Below are 13,386 nucleotides of genomic sequence, written 5' to 3'. Positions count from 1 at the left end.
GCACTAAAAAATGGTTTCTTGAGTGTAAGTTTGAATTTCTCTGGGGTTCTCCGGACGAAGGGTTGTCTGTTGGAATGTGTCAGACATAACATTCAGGTCTGAAAGTCATAAATCAGAAAACTCATGAGTTCGCGTAGTACAAGGTTTATGTAAATATGCTTTTTCAAATATAAAAAAAAATAATAAAAGTAAAAATAATAAACAAAAATAGAAACATAGTATATTATTATTTGACGAATGTGAAAATAAAAATAAATATTATGTAACATGTCAATTTATTTTATAGTATTATACCTATTATATGTGCTGTTGTACATATAATATATTAATTCATGCGACAAAGTATAATCTAAGTGTTACTTACTATGAAATTTGATATTAAGAAGTGTTCCCTAAGTATTCAAGAAGCTCTACAACAATCAATAGAACTCTTTAATCCTTGAATATGAGTTGTTGTTTGGAATCTTATCTATTAATAATATCGCTAATAAGCAAATTTATATTAAATAAATAAAACGCATGCATACAACATCATCAATATTTTATTATTGAAATTTAGAAAAAATTTGAATTGCATTCAAATATGTGTCTCGTATGAGCTATAATGATAAATTATAAACTTTCAGAATATTTAACCATGTAAATAATTATAAATTATAACTATACACATAAAAAATATGTCATACAAAAGCTACTATATACTTTTTATAAAAAACAATTGAATGTAATAAAAAAAAAATTGTGCTATAATTGTCAAAAAATGCCGACAATTTTAGATTCTGAACGAAGTGATGAATTTATTGATTTTACAATGGTCAATGATGTGTTTTTTTTTTTGTTGTTGTTTTTGTGTCTGTGTAGGTACAGCATAACTAGTCGAAATAATGCTTCAATTTCAAACTTTGGGGGTGGTTTCCGATAGAAAAGTAAATATCCTTGGTGCATTATAGAGGTCAAAAGTAAACATTTTCCAACAGTTTTCAAAAAAATCGAGAAAAACAAAAAAAAAAAATTACGGAAAAACTGGAATTTTTCGCAAAGTCAGTTTTCGACTAAATCGATTATTTTTATATGGTTGTAATTCAAAAACTAATCACTGTACAGTGTACATACTTGAAATTTTCACAAAATTTTTATGATAGTGTAATCTATATTTTCACCAGTTATTGAGAAAGGCATTTTCTTTACACAATTTAATTTTCGCACATTTTTATTTTCCGAGTTTTTACGGTCCGGGAATTTACGGTTTACCATTTTCCAGATTTTTACTGTCCGTGATATTATGGTCTGAATATTTACATTCCAGAATCCTACAGTCCGTTCAGTTATTTTCCGGGATTTTACATGCGTCCTTTATACTATTGATTAATTAAAGTTTATATTGAATTAACTGTTTTTAATAAGTCCATCAAAACCTTGTATGTCCATTGTAAAAGTATATTTTAATTGCCATTTATAACAAGTCCCATTTAAGTTTAAAAAATACATTATTATTACGTTAACGAAAGCATTTAAGGCTTAAAAGTAATAATTTATGTAATCTACAGAATATTTCACAAATAAATAAGTTGTAAAATCTGAAATCAAAAAACTACAACAAAAATTATTTGGTGTGGAATTATTTAAAATCTTAAAACTGCTCTTCTGTAAAATTTAGTGTTTGTGACATACAACTTTTGGCCTCTTAGCCATCGAATTTTGCAAGAAATGTGCACAAATCAATGAATACAAGATTTCAAGTAGGCACAGTAGAACTCCAATTATCTGAATGCCAATCAACCGGACGAGAAAAATAAGATTAAGTGCAAAGTAGGTTTTTTTTTTTGTTGTTGTTTTTGTGTCTGTGTAGGTACAGCATAACTAGTCGAAATAATGCTTCAATTTCAAACTTTGGGGGTGGTTTCCGATAGAAAAGTAAATATCCTTGGTGCATTATAGAGGTCAAAAGTAAACATTTTCCAACAGTTTTCAAAAAAATCGAGAAAAAAAAAAAAAAAAATTACGGAAAAACTGGAATTTTTCGCAAAGTCAGTTTTCGACTAAATCGATTATTTTTATATGGTTGTAATTCAAAAACTAATCACTGTACAGTGTACATACTTGAAATTTTCACAAAATTTTTATGATAGTGTAATCTATATTTTCACCAGTTATTGAGAAAGGCATTTTCTTTACACAATTTAATTTTCGCACATTTTTATTTTCCGAGTTTTTACGGTCCGGGAATTTACGGTTTACCATTTTCCAGATTTTTACTGTCCGTGATATTATGGTCTGAATATTTACATTCCAGAATCCTACAGTCCGTTCAGTTATTTTCCGGGATTTTACATGCGTCCTTTATACTATTGATTAATTAAAGTTTATATTGAATTAACTGTTTTTAATAAGTCCATCAAAACCTTGTATGTCCATTGTAAAAGTATATTTTAATTGCCATTTATAACAAGTCCCATTTAAGTTTAAAAAATACATTATTATTACGTTAACGAAAGCATTTAAGGCTTAAAAGTAATAATTTATGTAATCTACAGAATATTTCACAAATAAATAAGTTGTAAAATCTGAAATCAAAAAACTACAACAAAAATTATTTGGTGTGGAATTATTTAAAATCTTAAAACTGCTCTTCTGTAAAATTTAGTGTTTGTGACATACAACTTTTGGCCTCTTAGCCATCGAATTTTGCAAGAAATGTGCACAAATCAATGAATACAAGATTTCAAGTAGGCACAGTAGAACTCCAATTATCTGAATGCCAATCAACCGGACGAGAAAAATAAGATTAAGTGCAAAGTAGGTTTTTTTTTTTTGTTGTAAAATATGCCACATATTATAATAAAAGCTTATTTTGTTTCAGTTAAGTATTTTAATACAATTTATTGTTTATGATTACGAATTTTAATTATATTACATACATATAAATAATAAATAAATACATACAATATAGGTATTCATAGAATTATATAACTTTTGATATGTCATTTGTCAATCATCCGGATATTTGCTTATCTGGACCACCCTTAATTAATAATTAACTATTAAATTATTACTATATATTAAATAAATATATGATTTATATTTTAGAAAATTATTTTATATTTCTGTATCTAAATGTATTGTAAATACAGTTACATAGACTTAAAAGTTAAAATGTAGAATAGGTAGGTGGTGATACGAAAACTTAATATATAATATTAATACCGTATTATTTAGTAATTACTGTATGAACCACTATTGTTGTATTGATTATTATAATACTCCTCATAGCTATCCAAATAATTGGTGATTTGATTATTTAATTGTTCTGAAAAAAAACCAGTAATAATAATTGTACTTATAATACTTGATACAGAGGAATAGAGGATATGTGTAAATTGTCGATGGGTTCTATTGTAATTAATTGAAATTATAAAGAAATTTTATAATGGTCGTTACAATATTAATCTTGAATGAAATTTCATTTGAATGAAAAAAATCAAAATAATTTTAAGTAACAGAATATCGAGCGGTAACACCGTACACCATTTTCAGACGCACAAGGACCACGAAAGTTATTAGAAAGACGCCGGGAAAATTTTTTTATGAATCGCAATAAAAAGGTAATTAGAAGCCTGACAAAGAAGTTTGAAATGCAACACAATAGTAACAGAGAAAAATCAACTACCTACTTATAAAAAATGATAACTAAAGAAACCATTAGTATAAGACTCGAAAAAAATGTAAATCAAATTTTAATTTTAATAAATTAATCCTATGTGAAGTCAACCATATTATATTTCGTCGGTAAGTGATACTAAACTATGTGAATACTTCTTTAAAAAAAACGTCAACATAAGATCTCATGTGGCTATCTAATGACAAAAAATTAAACCTCCAATATACCCATACTAATCGTTCAATTTACAATTTATAAAATATGGTAGTTGGATTTGTCAACATTTTACAGAGCAAAAAATTAATTTCAAATAGAGATCTGAAAATATGTTTTAGATAATTGGAACATTTTTATAAATGTTATCAAATTTAAAGTCAACACCCAACATAAAAATAAACTATTCATTTTTTAATCTAAGCTAAATAATATTCTTACTTTCCTTTAAAAAATTATAGTACCGTTTTACCCGGTCTGGAAACAAATATTGCACAGTTAAATATGATGTAAATCCTTTGAAGTCACAACTATTTGTAAATAGTGTGTTTGTTTTAGATTTAGACATTAATAAACTTAAAATATTGTAGACACAATAATTATTAACTTGTAATTACAACAACGTCAAGTATTGAAAATTGAAATAATATATTGAAAATAACAGTTTATTATAGTTTCTCACCTATATAATTTAATTAAAGAGTTTAGAAAACAAATAGTTTTAACTGCTTTAACTTGTATTATCATTCGGTAGTTTGTAAAATCTACGTTGTAATAAAATATATTCGGACAATTACGATAAAGATGATCGAATTCAAACTATAAAAATATCCGTTATTCAGAGTGTTCTGTATTTATAAATTTCCTTTAAATCTAAGGGATATTCCACTGTATAATGTAATATAATATTATAAATCAATAATTTCTATGAATTTAATATTATTTTTATTTATATTTTAAATTAGCATTTTAATAATTATTATATTATATTATAAATGTGTTCCATAGTGAACACTTAAATAAAAATTATTATTTATAAGTTATTCAGTTATTCAGTTATAACATAAATATTACCAGCAGCCACTATAGAATAAGATAAAAAAAAAAATGAAATAAATAATTAAGTAGGTATCTGTAATATTAAATAAATTTCAATTAAATTGTTTTATTGAAAAAATACTTTCACACATTCAAAGAATCTGAAGTAGACTTGTATTTAAAATAAATACCTCCTCGACCCTCGTTTAGGTGTCATGTCGTAATGATTACGAATTAACATTTTTTCCATGATGAAGATAGAATAGTATATTGTCTAATATTGATTGTTATAAACAGTAAGGTGAATGCCAAGAGAAGGATTCAAGGGTAGCATACAAGTATTGTTATAAGAATTGGTTATATATTTTATTCTAAAAATCTGTTTATTTTTTGAGCCGTTAGTGTTAAAAATATAATAAAAACGAACAACGGGGCAAATTGTTTAAAATGTATAAAAATAATGTTATACATTGTAGTTGATTTACAATAACTTATGTATAATAAACATTATTGTAATAAATTATAATTCGTCTACTATATTTATGATTACCTAATATTATACACGGTTACACTACTCAGGCCCTTAACTTACTCTTGTAAAATTTTTTTTTAATCGTACAGTTTACGGCACCCACCCATTTTTTGTAAATACCCAAAAAAATAATACTTGTAAAATTTGAAATCAATCGTTCAATTTTAAGCCGTGCCCCCAGGCACTTGAAGTTGAGTAGTTTTGTCATTTTTTACAGAAAAGTCTATATAGTGTGTTATAACTTTTTTTTTTTTACCAAAAAATATTAAACAATAAAATATCGTGTCGGAAATCATATGAGGATCTCAAAAATGTCATTTTATACATTATTACATTGTTTATTACTGAGATAATTACAATTTTAAGTAAAAAATATGAAAAAGCTCATAAAATCCGACTTAATGGTATTTTTTTGTTTTTTTATTTATACCAGTCGAACGGTTCAAAATACAATAAAATTACATATATACAAAATTGTTTAAAATTACATTTTCTAAAAAAAATGTGTTTTAAGTAATTTGAGTTTGATAATACGTTACAGACTTTTAGCTAAATATACAGTAAACACATCTAAATAAATATATTATTAAAATATTTATACAATTTTTCTTTAAAAAATACACTTAAAAATATATAATAATTTATATATATATATATTTATATCTATTGGGAAATCTTTTCCTACAATCTCCAGAATATACAAAATAATAATGTAGATAATAATATAACAATAATCGATACAACAGCAGTAAATAGTGGTCAAATAGGAGGTACTTGTGTTTTGCTTGAACGACATTTAGGAAAGAAATTACTTTATTTACCCTGCCGTCATCATATATTCGAAATTGTTCTCCGGGGTATTTTTGATTGTAAAATGGGTAAATCAACTGGAAAAGATGTACCAATTTTTAAACGATTCCAGTTATCTTGGAATAATTTAAACAAACAGAGCTTTAAATCAGGTATTACAGAAAAATATGTAAAAAAAATTATTAAACCGGAAAGGAAAAGATTTTTAGAGTTTTTAAAAAACAATTTAAATAATGCTCAACCTAGAACCGATTATAAAGAATCACTAGAATTGGCATTAATTTTTCTTGGTGAAAAACCAAAAACTCCTACATTTTTCCATGTACCTGGTGCCATTCATCATGCAAGGTGGATGGCTAAGGCAATTTATTGTATAAAAATTTATTTATTTAGAAATGAATTTAAGCTAAGTGCCAAAGAAAAAACTGCACTTCACCATATATGTGTGTTTTTAATAATTATATACATCGAAGCATGGTTCGAGGCAACTTCCGCAACAGCTACACCTCATAACGACTTGGTTTTTTTGAAAAAGTTATACAACTACCAAGCAATAGATGCAGAAATATCAAAGGTAGCTGTCTCGAAATTTATTAACCATTTATGGTACTTAAGCTCCCAAGCCATAGGATTGGCATTTTTTGATAAAAATATAAATACTGAGATGAAAAGAAAAATGTTGACAAGATCAGATAGTAACAACAGCTCAAATGAAAGTACGAAACGTTTAAAACTGAACAACTGTGATATGAACGAGTTTATAAAAAATGAAATAGATAATTTCGTAAACAGTGAGACCCGAGATTTTTTCAAACTATTTAATTTGGATGAAAGTTTTCTTGAAAATGATCCATCGACTTGGGATAACATTCATAGTTATAAAAATGCATTAAATATTGTAACCAAGTTACGAGTAGTAAATGATACGGCAGAGCGGGGTATTAAATTGATGGAGGATTACAATAAGTTATTGACAACCAATGAAGACCAAAAACAGTTTGTTTTACAAATTGTAAGTGACTACAGGAAAAAGTTTCCCGATTGCAAGAAATCTACATTAATGCAATTACTTTAAAAAATTCAACTATTTATTACATAAATTACTTATTTTAAATTTAGTAGTAGGAAAAATTGATTAAAAAATAATTACTCTATATGAAATATAAAAATGTGTACTATTAATAATATATATTAGACTTGTATATTTCTATTTTAATCATAATATATTATATGTTTTTAGCTACAAGTATGTAATGTATTATCAAGCTCAAACTATTAAAAACATGTTTTTTAGAAAATTTTATTTTAAATAATTTTGTATATACGTAATTTTATTGTATTTTGAACCGTTCGACTGGTATAAATAAAAAAACGAAAAAATACCATTAAGTCGGATTTTATGAGCTTTTTCATATTTTTTTACTTAAAATTGTAATTATCTTAGTAATAAACAATGTAATAATGTATAAAATGACATTTTTGAGATCCTCATATGATTTCCGACACGATATTTTATTGTTTAATATTTTTTGGTTGAAAAAAAAAAAGTTATAACACACTATATAGACTTTTCTGTAAAAAATGACAAAACTACTCAACTTCAAGTGCCTGGGGGCACGGCTTAAAATTGAATAATTGATTTCAAATTTTGCAAGTATTATTTTTTTGGGCATTAAAAAAAAATGGGATGGTGCCGTCAAAAAAATTTAAACATCTATTTTTAAGGGCCACTTGACCTTGGTCACTGACCATATTTCCAAAAAAAAAAAACAGGACACTTTTTTGCAATGAGTAAAATATAGGTATATTGATTGTCAAAACATGAAACAATATACAATAGTTATATAATATATGTATTATAAATACTACGAAAAACAGGACGTATGGTCATTGGTCACCCTACACTACTGCCCCCCTACCTAGGGGGTGTTATTGAACACTAACAATTCTTGGCTTTGTATTTCGATGACTGGGCTCACGGTTATTGTTCAATCTAAATTCTAAGAATGTACAATGTACATTGTACATTGCACATTTTGATGTTCTTGCTGTGATCTTATACTTTAAAATATACACTAAAACCTGTCTACTATGGAAACTGTTGAAACCCGGTATTTTTTTTCCATTTTTAACAGTTTCCATTTATTATCAGGTTTCCGTCTATATTTTCCATTTTTTATTATGACAGATTTTTGTTATTTTATATTTGCGTTTATCTATTATTACTTATTTATATTATACCTATTTTTTTTAATAACTCAATGGAATTATAATATAATGATTCAAAATTTTATTACATACCATCCAAAAGCTGTGGGGATTCATAATTTTTTGTTTTCTCATCATATTCAGCTAGAATTTTGAGTCTTATTTTACTTAGTTATAGTTAAAGAATAAAGTTATACTCTTTTCACACTAGCAAGTTCGCACATTTGCTTTCTTATTACTTGTTATTATACTAAATTATAACACTACTAGATCATTAAATAACAGAATAAACTAATGACAATAAAATACTTGATATAATTGGTACTTAGATCAAGTTATTTAGATAGAAATTCAGGTTTTATATTACACAAGTTGACTGTAATACACTTTACGCAATAATTATTATAAGTTATAAAGTTAAAATATTTATTTCCTAGTGATAATTTTGTTTAAATAGACTTAATTTAAACTAAAATGTGATTATTATAATTGTTATCGTAATACCGTTATAATTTTATTTCTTTTTCGTTCTTAAGCGAGGTAATTCATTTGGTTGTCAAATAATTTCATTTTTATTTTTCACTAACTGTCGTGGTACTTCTAACTTAACATCTATAACCGTAAACGTATTATTATGCGAAAGTCGAAACACATGTATATAATATGTCAAATTGATTGTGTACAATTCCGAAAATTTATGGTATCGTGTAGATTTTATAGGAATTGATAATTGATATACATTACATATTTATACACACACAATTCCGTATAATTTTAAATGTAATATTTCCATACAAATTACTAAAAAAATCATCTGTTTAATCTTACAAATAAAGTAAAAAACAAATGTCGATTACGTTGTACAATGCATACTTATTACTAGTATATACTATATAGTTACAAAATACTTTACTGCGCTGAGATAAAAAAATTTAGTTCCAATATTTTCATAACATTTATAGGTGAAATGAATTTAGTCAATGACATACTTCCATATTGACAACATTGAGTTCTTTCTTTAAAAATGACCAGTTCACATACATAGTTTAGTTAACTCAGTGCGAGTCAAATAATTAGCATACTTTTTCGATTTGTACATGTATGGATTTTTTGGGTTTTGAGTATATATCGTAAAAAATACAGGGTTCTGAAATGAGGTGTTCAAGTTATAAGAATTTCACGTTGCTCATTTTTTCTAGACTTAAAAAAATTATAATTTGCGACTTTCCAGATAGCTATAGTTATGCTGAAGATTTTCAGATAAAAATCGATAGGCAAGTTTTAAGAGAAAACTGTAATTGAAAAGTAGATGTATCCATTTCATGCAGTCCAGTAGGCCACTAATAACAGTTGTATTTTATGTTCAGATATTACATCAGTATAGACAACGTATGATAAACGACAAAAAAAAATGCCGGTACTATTTAAATCGTTAGACGAAGCTTATGAAATGATAAATTATCACTAAAATTATGTGAACAAATTAACGGAAATCAAAAATCAAAATCACACAAGTAGATATGCTTCGTGGATGAAGCTAATGGTACACACAAAAAAAAAATACCTCTCACACATTTCCGACCACATTGGTGCTAATAAAATAATTCAATTATTGTTGATAACGTATTTTATTGTTGATCAAAATAAAATATTTTTACGTTAAGTTTGCTTTTGAATAAGTTTTAGTAAAACATTTTAATTTAAAAATAATTATTAAATATGACAATAATAATAAAAGCAACCGTAATGGCGCTAAGAACAAAATACGACGACACCTCCATACAGCTCACCAGTTTCCAATCTTCAATCAAGCTCACGTCTTAAATCTTACGCCAATGTAACAGGTAACGACACCACTCACAACCAATCGCATAACAATCATGCCCTCACAAATGAAAATGACGTTTTCTCCAAGTTTCTAGACGAATTTAAATCAATTATCAATCATCTAATCACTTTTCTTACCTTTGTTATCTCCAAGATTCTCGATACTAAACTTAATGCCTAACTCTTATACTTCTAATTCTCTCCTCGCCCTTCTATGGAACGCAAACGGATTGAAAAACCATAAAAATCTGAAAACCACTTCACTACCAACTCATACGTTAATTTCCCTGGATATGATTTCTATCGCGCAAACCACCTTGACAACACCGCACATGCAGGTACAGCAATATATGTAAAATCTTCACTTAAATTCACCCCACTTCCAAGATTCATATCCAATGACATTCAATCCTGCTATCTCTGATACTTAATAATATCCCTATCATTTTTACAGCTGTTTACTGCCCACCCAAACACTCTATTTCTCTAACCAGGTTCATCGAATTTTTCTCCACTCTCAACAACAACTCCTGCTCTATAAACTCCTACTCAGGCCCATTTGGACTTATGGGATTTAACTATGGGGCGTTGCCAAAATGTCCAACACCAATCAAACATCATTCAAAATATTTCAATCAAAAAACTCTACGTACAATTCTAAAAGCGCCATTCTTTGTCTCTAATCACACCCTCCACTCTGACCTCAACATACCATATGTCTCTGAACAAGCGAAAACACACTACCAACGTTTCAATAGCCGCCTAGCCAACCATAGAAATCCCCTATCATCTACTTCTATCCCAGGTAACCAATTAAAAGATTAAAAAGACAGTGATGTCGCGACTTGCTAGCCTTAATTAATCTTATTCATGTCGTAGTACTTCAATTAACCTCATTAGGCCTCTGTAAATAGTCTAAACTGCCTTTTTATTTTTATTTCTTTTAGTTTATTAAATCTACCATCAAATGTTCTTATTGTTCTTTTTTTGAAACAGATTCAATAAAACTAACATGCACCAAAAAAAAAAAAAAAATGTTGTTTTAATGACTTGAATACACCTAAATCTATGTTCTTTTATAATTATTGTTAGCCAAACTTTGTATTAAATTTTCAAGTATTTTGGCTCATCCAAAATTTTTTTATTGATATTTATAAAAAAAAAAATTTAAACAACAACGATTTATTCAAATGATAGCATTAAAATAAGCGACATATTTTGAAAATTTAATTGTGTAAAGAATATGTCAATCTCAATACCTGTTGACATTTTCAAGTATTTACGACTTATACTTTTTGAATTATAACAAATATTTAAAATCGTTTGAGGAGGTTAAGTTAAATTTAAATTTCAAACGCACTTAACATTTTTCCTATAATGATACTTTGAGTTTTCTCTATAGCAACTTGTAGGAAAAGTTATGAAAACCTTAGTGATAAATTGTTTAACCTTAGATATAAACAAAAAATGTTTTATGATTTTTCAACTACATAATGACTTGCAATTTTTGCGATTTTAACATATTTCGTGAAAATTTGAAATACAAAAGCTTATAAAAAAAAATCGTGACTATCAGTTATTGAATTTTTTTAACTACAATAAGAACAACTCGTAAGGAACCTTGTAATAAAATACACAATAACACTTCCAAAAAAAATTCTTAGAAAAATCTAAAATTTCAGTTGTCTATAAATGTTATTAAAAAAGTCAAAATATACTGAAAATTTAACTGTATATAGAAAAAATTAATATTAACATTTGGAGAAAATTTCAACTATTTACAGTGATTAGTTTTTAGGTTACATTTATACAACAAAATCGATTTTTTAGAAAACTCTTGGAAAATGTTTACTTTTAACCTGTAAAATGCATTAAGGATATTCACTTTGCCATCGAAAACCACCCCCGAAATTTGAAATTGAATCATTATTTCGACAAGTTATGCTGTAGACAGGCAAAAAAAACACTCATCATTATAAAATCAATCATCACTTTGTTCAGAATCTAAAAATAAATAATTTTTTAAAACCTAATACTCATACTAATTTAGATGTATCTATATAACAACTAAAATGTATTTATCTATGATTTATATTTTCATTATTTAGTACAACATATTAGTAGTTACTTATACAATGAAAATATTTAAATTTAATTTTAATTGTATATACCTAGCTAATATAGTTATAGAACAATTCAGATTTCAATGTTTGTAAATAAATTTTAAAGTTTATTATGTAGATTATTATACAAACCAATCAATTTTCGACATTTATCCAAATCATGTTTCCATTGACCTAAAAAAAATGATCGATATAAATACCACGCGTTGTTTTCAGAGATAATGTGAGTAGTTAAGTATACTAACCATTAAAACCTTGATCACTTAATATTTCTAGTAAATTAAAGTTAAATATTTAAGTTATAAATATATCAATAAAATTAATTAATTCCATGCATGAATTTTGTATCATAAAAAGTTTAATTATAAGTTAAATTATGGTAATAATAGTAACTTGTTTATGTATGTATTTTGATTGGATGGATTATTCATGCTTAATTTTTAAATACAGTGAGTATTATAGGTATTTCGTAATTATTTGTATTTTTATTTCACTGCCACTTCCATTAAATACCACTAACTAAATACAGTACAACTTCAGAAATAAAAATGAAATTAAGATTTAAATTAATGTAGCTAAAAAAAAAAGCGGGTAAGTGGGTTAACCGCTTTGCTGTACATTAGGTACACTATTTTATAATATAGGAGTGTAAAATTTGAGTCCAATGATAGGTATCATTGTATACAAATAACGATTCTGAACGAAGATAAATTTATGAAAAATCTTGTATTTAATTTCAACTATTTACTACTTACAGAGGCGTATTTAGCACAGGCCCTATAAGCCCAGGCCTAGAGCGGCGATATTGGAGAGCGGCACATTTTAACGATTTTTTTTTATGAACTTAGAAATAACTAAAAGTATTTTTCATTTGATGAAATTAAATGTAACTAATTTATTGCTCGCTCAAAATTAAACAGGTACGATCTATATTCTATACACAAGTACCTATTATATTATACATACTATAATATAATAGATATAATAAATTATTTATTTAAATATGATTTATAAATAATTGTAGAAAGGATGGGGGAAGGCATCGAATTGGAAAGTGCCTATAGGTAGAAAAACCTTAAATACGCCACTGACTACTTATACAACAATTTTTATGATTTATACCTACAAAATAATTTGCAAATATTAATGATTTTGACGAATTTTTGTTAATATTTGAACTTCAAATGCTAATATAA

General features: G+C 26.3%; 1 long non-coding RNA gene across 1 annotated transcript; it reads right to left on the bottom strand.

Moving 5' to 3' along the window:
* Positions 1-8,333: 8,333 nt before the first annotated feature.
* On the bottom strand, positions 8,334-12,518 carry LOC126551170 (uncharacterized). Its single transcript, XR_007605044.1, has 3 exons — positions 12,436-12,518; positions 12,323-12,364; positions 8,334-8,384 (listed from the first exon to the last, which is right to left on the bottom strand). It is a non-coding gene; the product is annotated as an uncharacterized LOC126551170 (long non-coding RNA).
* Between the last annotated feature and the right edge of the window lie 868 nt (positions 12,519-13,386).

This window comes from Aphis gossypii, chromosome 3 (assembly GCF_020184175.1).
Source record: "Aphis gossypii isolate Hap1 chromosome 3, ASM2018417v2, whole genome shotgun sequence".
Lineage (NCBI taxonomy): Eukaryota > Metazoa > Arthropoda > Insecta > Hemiptera > Aphididae > Aphis > Aphis gossypii.
This window is presented reverse-complemented; position numbering and strand designations above follow the sequence as displayed.